Source organism: Thunnus maccoyii, chromosome 12, assembly GCF_910596095.1.
Source record: "Thunnus maccoyii chromosome 12, fThuMac1.1, whole genome shotgun sequence".
In the NCBI taxonomy this organism is placed as follows: domain Eukaryota; kingdom Metazoa; phylum Chordata; class Actinopteri; order Scombriformes; family Scombridae; genus Thunnus; species Thunnus maccoyii.
Window position 1 is genome coordinate 8,603,783 of NC_056544.1, and position 14,993 is coordinate 8,618,775.

The window sequence follows — 14,993 nt, forward strand, 5'->3', positions numbered from 1 at the left end:
GACTGAAATAATGAGGAGCAGCAAAATGCTTAAACATGATGAGTGTCAGGAAGGTATCTACCCTCATAGTGTCCATAAATTCTACCACAGGCTGAGAGACGCAGCAGTCTTTGTTTAAGAAAGCACACCTCGTCCTATTGAACCATGGTGCCCCTCTGAGTCAAACAAGCCTAATCTGGACCAGCTCACTTCAGTCATGTCTGCCTTGTCCACTGCAGTGCTGAACCAACCTCTTAACTGTTACTTTACATGGCTGACAGATAAAGTGGTGCCAAATATAATAGTGTTTTTATTTTTGGAGAAAGGACAGCTTGTCCTCATTTTAATTAGACAGACACCAAATTAAGGATAATGTGTTCAAGCAGAATGTCTAAGGATGCTTTAATGAAATCCTGAGAGAACAGTTTGTATCTGGAAACAAGTAACACAAACGTGTAAGTCTCTTTTGCAGGGTTTTTATGTACTATGTGTCTGCTGCTGGCATATATGTACAAGACAGCTCACAACATGATCCATCAAAAAAAGTGAGGGTTCAACATGTCAGCAATTAGTTGGTAATTAAAAGCAAGTCCTTGTGGTCAAACACTGGCATTTGGTGTTAAAGAGGTGTTCCTAATTATGCGTGGCCAGGTAAAAATGTGACCCTAAGCAACGCTTGACTCTGCACACTGGATGCAAAGTTACAGATTCAGATGGGAAACACACCCTCCCCCTCCGTGGTCTGTACTAATGCCCTCCCACCAAATATCCCCCTTGTCACATCAGAGCAAGATAATTACCCATGAAAACTGTACAGCGACATTTACTCTGACAACATCTTCCCCATATACAGTCCTAATTGGGTTGAATTAAGACACTTTGGTTCTATTGTGAATACCACCCCTATTTAATCATCTCAGTGGGTCTGGGCAGTTGATATTTAGTCGGATTTCTAGGTCAACATGGTGGCTGCACTCTGGGGAGTTGTCCAGGAAGATAAAGTGCAAATGGGGTTAGGAGGTCATCACGGAGACTCTATGTTGAGTGTAAATCAGAGAAAAGGTGCAGCCAGAATGTTGTTTTTTTATGGTTATTGTCAAGTGTGATTTGATTTGTAATAGATACTTTCTGTCATATTAACTCTGTCTTGCTGTTCATATTACTGAATTGTCTCTCAGCCCCAATCTGTGATGGACCAACTGTTGCATTTAGTAATAAAAGAAAAGGGGTTTGTTCTCCTCCAGCACTCCACTATGCTGGGTTTATTCCACACACAGGACCCAGAGCCAAAATGCCATGTGCACCTAAAAGTCCCATCTGGATCAACTTAGCCTCAGAACATTAGCTATGGTTAACATTTAAACAATAATGAAATAAATTAGTACAGTGACTGCCGGCCAGGCAATTGTGTCATCAAAGTGCATCATGTTATCACTCTGTTCATTGTGATTATGTAGCCTCATGTGCTTCCCTGCAAGCCAAATCTGCAATTACAGATCAAGATTTGAACCTAAAATGAAGTTGGAGGACAGCCACGGATTCATTAGCCAGTTAAATTTCATTAAGCTCCCCAAAAGTCTAAGGGGTCATGCAGCTCATTGTTAAAAAATGTTTTCCTATTGCTCCAAAATTTGCTTTGTCCCACAGATTTGTTGTGTTACAACAGAAGTGTCACAGACACATTTTTAGCCACAGCGGCGTGGCTTTATGGAGGGAAATGTCAGTCGAGCCATTACTTTGGTCTACTCTGAAATATCTCAACAATTGTTGGATGGATTGTCATGAAATTTGGTTCAGACTTTCATGTCCCCTTCAGGATGAACTGTAATAACTTTGGTGATCCCTTAATTTTTGCATCTATTGCCATCATCAGGCCAAATTTCACTTTAGTTTCATTTTAATTTAGTTGATAATGCACACACATCCAAACCAGCAGTCTGAATCATGTGGTGACATAATTTCCACTCACCCTCATTACCACTTTAATTTGACCTTTTCACTTATTTATATTTTCATTCAGTTACAGGCAACTTTCATAACTAAACAATCAACACAATTTGATTTAGCATTTAGGTTTATTAGCATTTTTACACACAGTATTTTCTAAATGAGCATGTACATATACACAGCAAGAGGGGGTTTGGGGAGATAGCAATTTTTTTGTGTATATTATAGTAATTTTGGCAGGTTTGCTTTAGAGATATTTTGTTAGTTTTTTTTCCATAGTCAATATTAAGTTAGTAGCAAACTTTTTGTCTAATGTATATTTATATTACTGTGTGTTGTCCACCTGTTGTCTGTGTAAATGGTTTGGCCAGCCAGTATCTTCCTCCTGTTTGTCATTTAGTTAAGTCAGGTTTGCATTTTGTTGAGGTTATTTTTTAAGCCATTCAGTTCTGCTGAAGTTCAGTTTGCTGAATTCTGATTTCAGTTCAATTTTATTGACCTCTTTTAAGATTCAAGATTCAAGATCTTGAATCTTGAATCCTAAAAGAGGGCCCAATTTGTTAATAATCACTTTTGCTTTGTTCTGCCTCTTATGTCTTCCTACCCGGTCCCTAAAAATCCAAAACCTGCACAACTAATGACATTCCCATCAGCCTCAGCTGTGATTTGTGTAAACTAAGATGGTGAACATGGTGAATTTTACCTTCCAAACACCAGCAAGTTAGCTTGCGTGTTATGAGCATTTAGCTCATAACACTTCTGTGCCTAAGTACAGCTTCACAGAGCTGCCAGTGTGGCTGTGGACTGTCAGGCTTGTTATCCTTTTCTGCCTTTTGTTAGACTTGAACATAATAACAACTCTGTTGGACATCACACAATAATTATGGTTGACAGATGCACATGTGCAAGTGGCTGTACCTCCATATCACTTCCTACAGACTCAACATCTCTCTTGTGCTTGTCAGGATGCTAGGGTCATCCACAGCACAAAGATGACATTCTGCCGAAAGAATCTGTGCAGCAGCAGCCTTAACATTGAAATGAATTTGTCTAATCCCTGTCTAACCCTTAGTTAAAATGTAATTCACAGATAAAGCTACATAACCTCAGCAGTTTCCAGGACACTCATCAACAACATGCTGCTGACATTAGTTAGTCATGAAAGTCAGTGTACAGCACCGGTACATGAACTTAGGCCAGACCTACTGGATAGACCAGCTAAATGTCTATGCTTTAGTGCACAGTACATTTGGATTACAAACAGATTTCTAGAGACAAAATGTACAGCACGTGTACTTTTGATTTAGAAACTGTGAAGCATTTAGTCACCCTTGTATAACGAGCCTTGGTTTACATATTGAGCTGGAATAGAGTGAAGATGGAAAGCAAAACCGCTACCATACCTATTCAAGAGTCAAACAACTATAACTAATGAACAGAGGTAACTCAGGTTCATTACTGGTGTAGCGCTTCACAAACAGGAGAAACATTGTAGTAATTTCAGGTAATATTTGTTTTCTTGTTTTTGATGTAGATATGCAGTTTTGTGGAAATGGACTCTTCAATTTAGCGTCATATCTTTGTATATTTTTGTAAATCCATGTATTTCCTCTTCCTTGTCTGTTACTGTTTATATATCAGGCATGGAATCAGTACATTTGCTTTGTTTATCCTGGAAGATTATGAGAGCCTTGGTGCTTTGTTTGCTTCAACATTATGCAGGGGCCCAAAGGGTGCGCAAGCGAAGGTAAAAGTGTCACCAGATATCGGTGCCCTGCATTCAAATAATCCACAAGTAAGTGTACACAGTAGATCTTTGTATGCAAGTGGTCCAACTGCTGCCATATTGTCAGAGACAGAAAACACAATGACATCTCATAGAGTCAAGGAGAGGAAACGGACAGAGAACAAAACAAGTACTGGCGAGAGCGGGTGTAGGAAAAGGAACGAAAGGTCAACAAACACAAGGGGGTTTACTGAGGTGTCAAAGAGTGTGCTACAGAGTACACAAATGTTGTTGTTCCACAATATTTTTCTCCAGTGAGACTGTTTCAAACCCTCATCCCATTGGTATTTTGTGCTACCTTTCTGCCTCCCCTCCTCTCCTGCCCTCTCGCTCCCTCCATCCTTCGCCCCCAGCCCACACTCCTCCTCAATCACCGCTGCCCTCCCCCTCTGACATTGACCTTGGGAGAGTGGCCACTGTTGCTCTGCAACTTAATATGCCTGAGGCTTTAAGAAAAGCTCAGATGAGGTGCTGAGCCATGGATCATATAGATTTATTGTCTGCAGGTCTAATACAAGGGTCCGCCACAGCCCCTAGTTTATCTGGACACATGTGTCACTTGAGTCCCATGCTTTAAATGCTTGACACAGAACCTGTCATGACATACAGGAGAGAATATATCTCGTGTGATGGGTGAGGAGGGGTGACGAGGAAAAGCTGTCTGAGAATACATAGTGAGAGGCCAGTGAGAAGTAATCCATGATGCAACACGGCATCTTGTAGCAGACTGACAGGTGTCAGTCTGCCACAGTCAGGTGTGCATGTCCCTGCATGTCTGTGCTCACTTCCAGGTTTAGAACATTCAGATACTCTGAACAATAAGACAATGAAGAATTTGTCTTTACAGGAACACTTGTAGAGTGTTTTGACCACTAGTTTCACTGTAGAGCAGTGATTTGATAGTTGAGCCTGAAAGTTCATTCTAGACCCTGGAAACAGTTGGACAAATAAAATCTAACTGCAAGGGCCGCAACTAATGATTATTTTCATTATCGATTAATCTGTTAATTATTTTCTGGATTGATGTTGTTTGGTTCCCTCACTGTAGCATTCAGACCTGTATCAGTTTCTATACATATATTTACATATATAATTTTTTCATTATACCACTTGTTCTTGTCCATTTTTACTGTTGTTGTTGTCTTCTGACTTTGTTTCCTATTTCAAACCTTGCCAAAACAAACCAAAAGATATTTTGTGCGTTAACTGTTGGCAAATTGTGGAAGAAAATTTTAAGTTCTTAAAACTAGTGATATCTATGCAGTGATATCTCCAGGCCATTTAAGAAATGATTGAGGAACCCAACATAAACTCAAGGACAAAATACAAAGTCTGTACAGAAAGGGTCAGAGCAGAGATTTTCACCCAGGATTTTACTGCTGTTAGGTGACACTGAACTAATCTGCCGACCCCCAGCAGTGTAACTATGTGATGAAATATACCATTAACATCACATTAATAGGCTTGATTTCATTTCCCAACCATTTAAAAGATATTTTATCACATTTGGACAAGTTACGACACAACGTCTGAGTTGTAACATTATCAGCTGACACATTATTTCAGTAATAGTCCAGTTAATTCAAGACTGAGTCATGGGTAAATGGTTCTTGGCAAAAACACAGGCAGTTTCTTACAGAAAAATGACAAACTCTTTCAATTTTAAATGAGACTGACTGAAGGAAAAACGGAGAGCAGCATCTGAAAGTCTTCATGCCTAATGAAACTGGGACCTCAGGGGAAGATGGATATCAAACAACCACCACAGTATAAAAAGCAGGACATTTGATAGTTATCCACTATTATTTCTACTAATCTAAGGACACAAACACAAAACAAGGGCCAGGGTGGCTCTAGAGATCAAAGTAAAATTCATTCTAAGAATAGACTTGGCAGGTTAATCATCCAGATCATTAAAGGTACACTGATGAGAGGGCATTTAAGAGCATCACCTGGCGCTGGACTGAAAACCTTGGTATGGGCAGTGTTTGTTTTGTGACAAACTATTGATTAGTCTTTTTGCGTTTGCTTCTTTCCACAAAGAGGTCAGAGATCAGATTTGGCTACGGATTTCTATTTTCCCTAATTACAAATTAAGTCCAACAGAAGCTCAATGTCTTTAAGGACCTTTTTTGGAAAGGAAACAAACTATTATCCCAAACCATGTGCAACATACTACTGAGAGCTCCAGATTCAACCAACTCTCATGTATTATGTGGAAGTGTGTGCCACCTGTGTTTTTCGCTTTTAAACATCACATGCTTTTCATAAATCGGAGCGAAATTTAAACGTAGAAATGCACAGTTTGGTTTTTCTTTCAGTTCCAGAAATCTGTGCTTTTAGGTGTCTTAATTATAGTCCACTCATCTTGTACCACAAGAAGCAACACATTATGTTCTCAGTCAATCCACTGATCGTTAAAACCTTTTCAGAGATCACATTTATGAAGTGTCTTATAAAACCTTTTTCAGGTCAGCAACAAGAAAATGAAGAAAGGCTGTTCGCTGCACAGTCTGAGAGGGACGGAGTGCTAAAAGCACTAAGCATGGAGAAGTGGCCCTTTGAGTGGTAATTGTGGGGACACTTCTTTTCACACTACATCAAAAAAATATATTTTTTCAGTGCATTTTCAAGAGCTACCATCACATTATGATATGGCACCATGTCCAAACCAAAAAGTTCTTCATGTATGTATTAGATGTAGACAACATTTGGAGCTTCAACAAGGTCGCATTTTGTTCCAAAAACATATTTAGACTGCTGCACAACAGTCACTAACAACAGCACTTTTAGTCAGGAGTTTTTGCATTAACACTGCCAAACTGTGGTAGATAAATCCATGCATCTATCTGTAAGATACTGGATGCAGAAATAAAATCTCTAGTCAAAATCTCCCATAACATGAAGAGCTCTTGATGGTGTATTGTGGGATAATTGCAGCACCATTTATAGACAGAACAATGGCAAAAACCTTTGTTTTATATGGCACCACTGGAGGCTGCGGAAAAAATAAAAGTGAGGAACACGCTCTGCCCTTCTCATACTATAATTATGCCTATTATACCTTCTGCTTTTTGACAACAGTTGAGCCAAACTTTCTTATGTTTTCTACTTTGCAAACCCTTACTTATTTTGTCTAAGCTGTGAAGAAAAGTATGGCTTTGTGGTGTTTACAGGCATGAGGATGTGTCTCAGCATTTTAGTTGTAATTTTTCAAATGTCTGGATGACCTGTTTGAATCCTTACCAAGACAACTGGCATGTAGTGTAGAGACATGGGTCAAGGCAGTCACTAACCAGTTGCTTGAAGTCAATACTGTGACTTTGCATTGAAGTGAGACTATGTAACTTTTGCTGAACAGTGGCCACTGCAGCTTCAACTGACAGTTATGGGACATGCTATATGCTGAACTACTATTCAGCATTTTAGCTGAGTGCTTAATGGTTTTGGGGGTCCAAAGTTTTCTTTTCTTCGCAGTTGCACAACAGTGGCTGTAGGTTAGCATTTTAGCTGAATGCTAAGATACTATGATAGTAGAGGAGAAGCAAAGTGACAATATTTACCTAAACCTTGCTAACATTAGCCATCATAAGCTTCTGGTCATACCAGAACTATTGAATTGAGCAACAGTGCATTTCATTGCTTGTAAATTCAACTTTTAATTTGCATTGGTGTAACTAAGTACATTTACTCAAGTATTTTACTGAAGTACAGTTTTGAGGTACCTATGATTACTTTATACTTCTACTCCTTTATAGTTGTATTCTTCTACATTTTGGAGGGAAATGTACTTTTTAACTCACTACATTTATCTCACAGCTATTTACTTTGCAGAGATTTTACGTACACAGTGATGTGATGAGCCTATGAAATACAATGTACTGCTTTAAACTAGCCAATAGTATATAAACAATTTTATATGAAGAAATTTGCTCCACCTTGACCAGCTGCAACAATAAATTACTGCCTGCACATTCATGCATCAATAATAATTCTAATAATAATCTGATAATATACTATATTATTGGATTATAACACTGACAGGGGCCACTCAGCATTATGAGTGCTTTAACGTTTGATATTTTAGGTACATTTTGTGGATGATACTTCTGTATTTTTATTGAGTTGAACATTTTTCATGCTTGACATTTAGTAAAAACTGCATATTTATAAATTGTTGTACTGCTACTTTTACTTGAGTAAAGCATCTGAATAATTCTTCATCACTGTAAAATTGTAAAAGAACAGTTTCTCAGGTGAAACACTGGCAGCAATGCAGCAAATGTTGAGGGAAAATGCTGAAGTAGTAGGAGGACATGTGTTTTACCCAGTCCCAGATATTTATAGATAAAACTGAGTAGTGTTACAGAAGCAGCCTCCACTCTGCTATTGTGTCTGTATGCAAATTGAAGAAGGTCTAGCATAATTTCAGTTTTTGCCTAATCAGTCTTTTCAAAGCACCCTCACTTTCTTTATACAGCCTCATCTGTCCATCTCTGTGTTGTCACTGCTTTACCTTCTTAAGAAAACCTGGGACTCTCACTGGGGAGGTTAAACAGATAGTGTCAGCAGTGATAGTGTCAATAATCCTACACTGGTGGGTTCTGCACCACTGTTTTACACCAACAGTTGTACATGTACAAACAGGTCATGAGAGTCATGACCCCTGTCATCTAACCAGCTGTCAGTAAACACAAGAATACATGCTTTATGAATCTCTGAAGGAAGCACATGCTTGAATGAAGGTTATTTGTCTTTGCTTTGAGAGATTTCCTCAGTCTCACACAGTGCCAACTCTTTTTAGATGTTAAGTGTGTTGCACACTTGAATAAAGACTCAGTATGAATTATTATTTTCTTCCTTTACTCGGTATTCTTCAAAATACACAGACATTGCAACACATTGTTATATGTTTCTGTCCAGCCTTTCTCTTAGCACTACAGTACAAGAGAAACACAAATACATTACACAACATATTACTGCTGCCGCCTGTTTCATTACTACCGTATTCATAGTTGAGTACAAGGAAATTCAAGCACACACTTAAAATGTAGCACCGCAAGTTCCCAGCAAAATTTAGCTTAGCTGCTTAGCTAATTACATGGATAACAACGACTTAAGTTACACAAAAATATGCACAACTGCAATAAACAACCAGCTTTCCCACCATCTCTATAACCCCCTGGCATTACACTACACATGCCCACTTATTACCTATTTTATGTCTGCTTACTTGCAAAATACACAGACATTGCAATACATTGTTAAATAATAACAATAACCCTTCCCATTTTCTGGCTTGAGCTTATACACTGAGCTGTCTTGATGTTTCCTTTGTGTAACAAGGAACACTTGATCTCCTCAAAACTACCTCTATTTCCCTGGTCCTCCCTTTTCATTTAGATTTTGGACCAGCACTCTGCATCCAAGGCACAACTCTGCACCATGGACCTTTCTGTCTCTGAGGCTAGCCAACATCCCTCTGCATGTGAAGCCAATAAAAGCAGTGTCAGATGAGAGTCAAAACTCTCTCTACTCCAAGATGACCCATTTCTTCATTTAGTTCCTTACAGACAAGCTCATGGAACTTCTTAGACAGGAGTAGATGTGACTGGCTTGCAGTCTTTCTATACCGTAACCCCTCATCATCAATATGCAGTTTTTGTCTTTCTCTTACCAGAGCAGCTATTTCATGCAGGCCTGTTTTCCACCTTTTGGCCAGTGGTTTGAGATGACATAATTCAGGACTTCCCCAATTACAGGATACTGTTCTTGTGCCTCTCTCAGAGATGTTTTTGGGATTTCCACCACTGACATCCTCACTTCCTTGTTTTCCTTAGCTAACACTGTTGAAATGGTCACAGGACACTCATTTCCTCGCAGCTGAACAGCCAGGGCCTGAGTCACACTGTTTATGACCTCAGGTGCCACTGCTTATGTGCAGGTTTACATGTACTGTTCCATATCCAAGGGCATGCACAAGAGACCATCAGCATCCCAATTATCCCTGCGACGTCAATACTTGTTTTCCTTTTATTACCTTACCTTTTATTTCTGGTTTTACTTACGTCAATACATTTCCTCTCTTAGTATTTATATTTATTATTTATTAATATAATATTTTATTATTTTATCTTGTGCTCTTACCTTTTCATTTACTTTTTATCTACTGTTTGGAGTTTTTATAATATTTTGTTTTATTATCATTTATTCATTTATTTGTGTTTCCTCATTGCAAATTGATGAGATTTATGAAAGTGTTTCCACAGTTTCTGTTTTTATTGAGTGCTGTATTAATTACAAAGTCATTTCATTTATAGAAAGTATCATTGATTGATTGATTGATTGATTGAATGATTGATTGACTGAAGGAGAACTGGAAGTCAGCAAGTTCAGCTACCCACCTGTGGGTGACCACATATGTGAGTGGGTTATTGTCAGTGTAGACTATGAATGGTGGATAATAGTAGAGATTGTCCCTAAAACTCTCATATGAGGCCCACCTCAAGGCAAGAAACTCCAACTTTCCTGAGTGAAGGTGGTAGTTTTTCTCAGGGGCAGTTACAGTCTTGGGCCCATATGCAATCAGAACAGCTTCCCATGTTGCCTCTGGTAAAGCACTGCCCCGAGCACCTCCTGGTGGTCAGGGACTGACTTCCTGTTTAGATCCCGGTAATCACAGCACAGTCTTGTTCCATTTTCTTGTTCCAGCATCCGATTTCCTGTCGCTGGTGTGGATGCTTGTTCATGTGGTTGGCATTATTGTTTCTGTCTGATTTATTTCCACTGGTCCGGAGTTAGCTGGGTATATAATTTTGACCGAGTACAGTTCTTGGGGGCAGTAAGATCTCATGAGCTGTGTTATTCGTGATTGGGATGGTGATGTGGGACCATGTACCTCGCAATGGACGGACAACACTTTCCATGACATCTAACCCCTCTGGTAGCTGTGGATGTGAATTTGGCTCAAACAGGACATCCTGCTGATCTGGAAGTGGGCCTGCTCTCACACTACGCCTAACAACTTTTGTCTGACCAGCTGGAATAGTCATTAGTTCTCTCCTTACAATCACTGTGCAGTACAGTTTTCTCACAGTAAAAGGAGAATGCTGTGCTGACAGCCTCTGTTACATCATGTGGTAGATCTATGCCCCACTCTAACAGATATTCCATCACACTGAAACCAGTGATTAGCTCCTCTGCCACTCCATCTTCATGGGCTACCAAAACTGGCACTAGAAGCTTTAACTGTGTGGCCTCATCTGTGGGCAACCCAAACTTGATTTCAGCCCACCCAGAAAAGAGGATTGGTGTCTGATTCACTGCCCTCCCATCTAGTATACGAGGTCCGAGGATCTCAGACATACTCCTAACTCTGGTATGTGGGGTGTTCTGTTGTATCCATTTCTCATTTATAAGGCAAACCTGTGATCCAGCAGTGTCCCACAAAGCTTTTGTTTTCACTCCATCCAACAGGCCGGTAAACATATATTTCTTCCCAATCAGATTAAGGAGTTGGGCTCTTCGTTTTGGGGAGAAGAGACTCATACCGACTGCTTCATTTTTCTCGTCTTGTGTCCTAGCTGTCACATTTGTCTCCAAATGTCAGATGCTTATAAACATCTTTTTGTCGCTCAATCTGGTTAAATTCTGTAACAGATGGAGATGGAAGGGGTGTTACAGTGCTAGCTGACATATCTACCTGCTCTGGCTTGTCTGTGGGCTTCCTCCGGGTCCTACATCCCCTGGAGAGATGACCACTTTGTCCACATTTGAAGCAATGGTCACACTGCTCTCCTCTGTTGCTGTCCCGACAATTCCTACATCCACATTTCCTGCTTGGATGGTGCTGTGGAGGAGATCTATGTGACTCATGAGTAACTTCCTTTATTTCAGCTATTTCACCTTTTAGTTGGTTGATTGCGCTGATTCTTTATGAGTCACTGTTGGTTGTGTTTTAACTGTTTTAACTTTTGTAGATGTGGAGGATGATTGTTCTTTCCCACCAACTGCACCAATTGCTGCCTCCTGAACTGGTTGTGCTTGTTCTTATTTCTCTCACTTTAGGTTCTCTGCTGTTTCAGAATTTTTGTTGCCTGTCCCACTCAAGGCTTGCTGCTTGATTTGTTTCAACAATCAGAACATCATCAGTGACTGCTATATCATCCAGCTAGCTCTTGGTCTGGTATTTCACATTGTCACTGGTCAATCCTGTACCCACAGCTTTTAAGAACTTCCTCTGTATCAATTTGGCGCTGTACTGATCATCTGTGCCTGGTTCTCTAGATAACACTAGAAGTCTCTCTTTCAGCTCTATCAGCCTGAATAGAAAGTTGTGTGTGGACTCGTTACTGTCTTGGGTGATAGTTATCCGTGGAGTATTTATGGTAGAGATCAGTGTAACTATCCTCTTTATAGTGCCCTTTTGAGATAGTACGAAGCTGTGAGAGGGTGAGGTCCATTTTGATCACTAATATATCACAGAGGCTTAGGCCTGGGCTTATGGCTCTGACGACGGCTTCAATAATTTCTGCCTCACTGTGATTTCTTTTCAGTCCCATTTCAATTTGATGGACCAGGTTAGAGTATGACAGTTTATCTCTCTGACCCCTTTCCCCAATCTCGCCATTAATTTTAAATCCCTGTGCATGGTCACTTCAGGTGGCTGGGTTGCTGATGAAGCAGCTAGTTTGGGGCACAGACCCTGACTGGGTCCCTAGTAAGTCATTTTGTTTGACAGCTCCACCATTTCTTTCTCTTGGTCTTTTTGTAGAGGTCTGAAAGCTTAGCTGTAGAGCTGCATATTGTTCTCGTAGGCTAGCCTAGAACAACATGCATCTTTACTGGCACTATCCTCTACAACCTGTGTTTGGGCATCTCTTTCTTTCACTTCTTTAGCGCTTGCTATTAAGCAGACCAAGAACTTATGTGCCAACCTTTCACTTTCAATAGCTGTATCAACCACTATTGATCTGATTAGCATGTGCTTTTTTTGTCTGTCTTTCAGTTGAGATTTTAGCTTGCAAACACACCTCCTGTAGCTGTTCAAGCATTAAGTGCACCAGGATCTCACTCAGCCGATCTCGCAGTTGCTCCAGCTCCACTGCTTGTGTGTTGGGTCTGCGATCTCACACTGCTTCTCAGTAGCACCTCTCTCACCAAATTTTGTTGCACACTTGAATAAAAACTCAGTGTGAATTATTATTTTCTTCTTTTACGGCAAAATACACAGACATTGCAATACATCATTACACATTTCTGTCCATCCTCTCTCTTAGCACAACAGTACAATGTATGTGCCTTGCCCTTGTTTACTGCTGACAGAAGTGCTGACTTAAGGGTATTCTCCCTCTTGTGGCATAAGGGGGCAACAACTCTTGCCTTCATACGTACTATGTCTGAGTGCAGGAAACTGGAGCACAGTGACTATTTGCTAACAACACCACAACATAAAACAATACATGTTTTAGTAGACAGGACATTATAACCTTATATATTTATAACCTAGAACATTATCTATCGTATGGTCCTATAATGAAATGAAATAAAATAAACAATATATAGGGGTGGCTTCATCTATGAACTTCTTGCAGGTCCTCATTTTAGGTGTTATCAGGTGTGAATCGAGTAACCACCTCTGGCTCCACCTATCAGCCATTAAACTGTTAATTAAGTTAATGGGAAGAAGTTTAATGATCAGTCTCTCTGTTGCAGCAAAACTCCTGTCTGTATTGGATTTTGATCTTTTGTCACAGGAGAGCAAAACAAAGCATGCAGGATGATAATAAGAGCCACTAACCCTCAAAGATTTCTTGTCACCTAATTATTTGGAAAATCCAAACCGTACATCCACCAAATTTTCTTTTAATTGTTTGTTTCATGCATTCTCCTTCTACAATGACATTGTTGTATGTGACCATAATTATCCAATACTGTGTCAAGTTTGATTCATGGGAAGCCAGTTTATACTAACTGAATCTTAGTTAGACTCTGACTCACTAAGTCATTTAAAAGAATCAGCTGTAATTCCCACCACTAACAAGTAATTTTTATGTGTGAAAGTGCTCTAAGATGCTGAAATGAAGAACTTTAAGAATCATCTATTGGGTATTTTGGCATTCTAAAGGTGCCTTGGCATTTCAGCTTTTCTTATCAATAATAACAAAATCACCTTGATGAGTTGATGACTGTAATATAGTGTTATAGTGATGTCCTCTAAAAAAAACTGTAACACAATGTTCCAATATGAAAAGGCTGATAACTGAATGTAAGACACAAGAAAAACAGCTGTGCCAATTTCACAATCACCCTTCCTCTTGTTCACAGCTGACTAATGATGTGTGATTTTGATTTATTACATCTGTCTTTATCTTAGGTCATTAATCAGTCTATCTGATTTAACATCATCCATTTAAATAATACAGATGTATGAAGTGACAGCTCATGTTAAAGTAATCCAGCCCTTCAGGTTTTATTACAACCTAGACAGATAAATAGATAGATTGATTCTTCCTGAAAATTATGTCAGACTGTTGCCTCCTTTAGCATCTCTATTGCCACTATGGGTAGACAGCTACTGAAATTAACAGATAATTAATAACTAAATAGCAATGAGGATCTATTTATCCAATTCAAATTATCCATGTCTCCATTTGAACGCTGACAAAGCACAGATCTACAGTTTGGAACATTAAGATTGTTTCCTGGACAGTGAGCAATATAAGAAGGCAATGCGCAATACACAGACTGCATCTTTTCAATAAGCTGAATGATTCTTTACTGTGTGTGTGTGTGTGTGTGTGTGTGTGTGTGTGTGTGGAGAGAGAGAATAGATGACAGTGAGTAAATAATAAAAAGGAATAAATACTGCATTTCTGTACTTATTTGGCATTTTTTGAAAAAGTGCTTTATAAATACAAATAATTAAATAACACAAAAAAGAGCAAAAAAGACAAGCATGCAGAACATGCTGGCATCGGCTCCAGCCCCCTGTGGCCTTGAACAGGAACAGGCAGGTTTAGACGATGGCTGGATGGATGAAAAGCAGACAGAAAAGCAGTGACATAAACTTTAACGTTCTCTTTTTCAAAAATAAAGATTAGTAAGGTCACTAATTACAGACTGGGGAGGTTCTTTATCATCCTACTAAGTGCTGTAACACAATACAGTAATATTGCTTTGTCATTTGCTTTTATTGCTAAAGGACAAAAGGCTGTGTGATCCTGGTTGCTCCCCGGTGGCTTTGTCCATTGTTGAGTAGTGGAAAATGCTTAGATAAAGG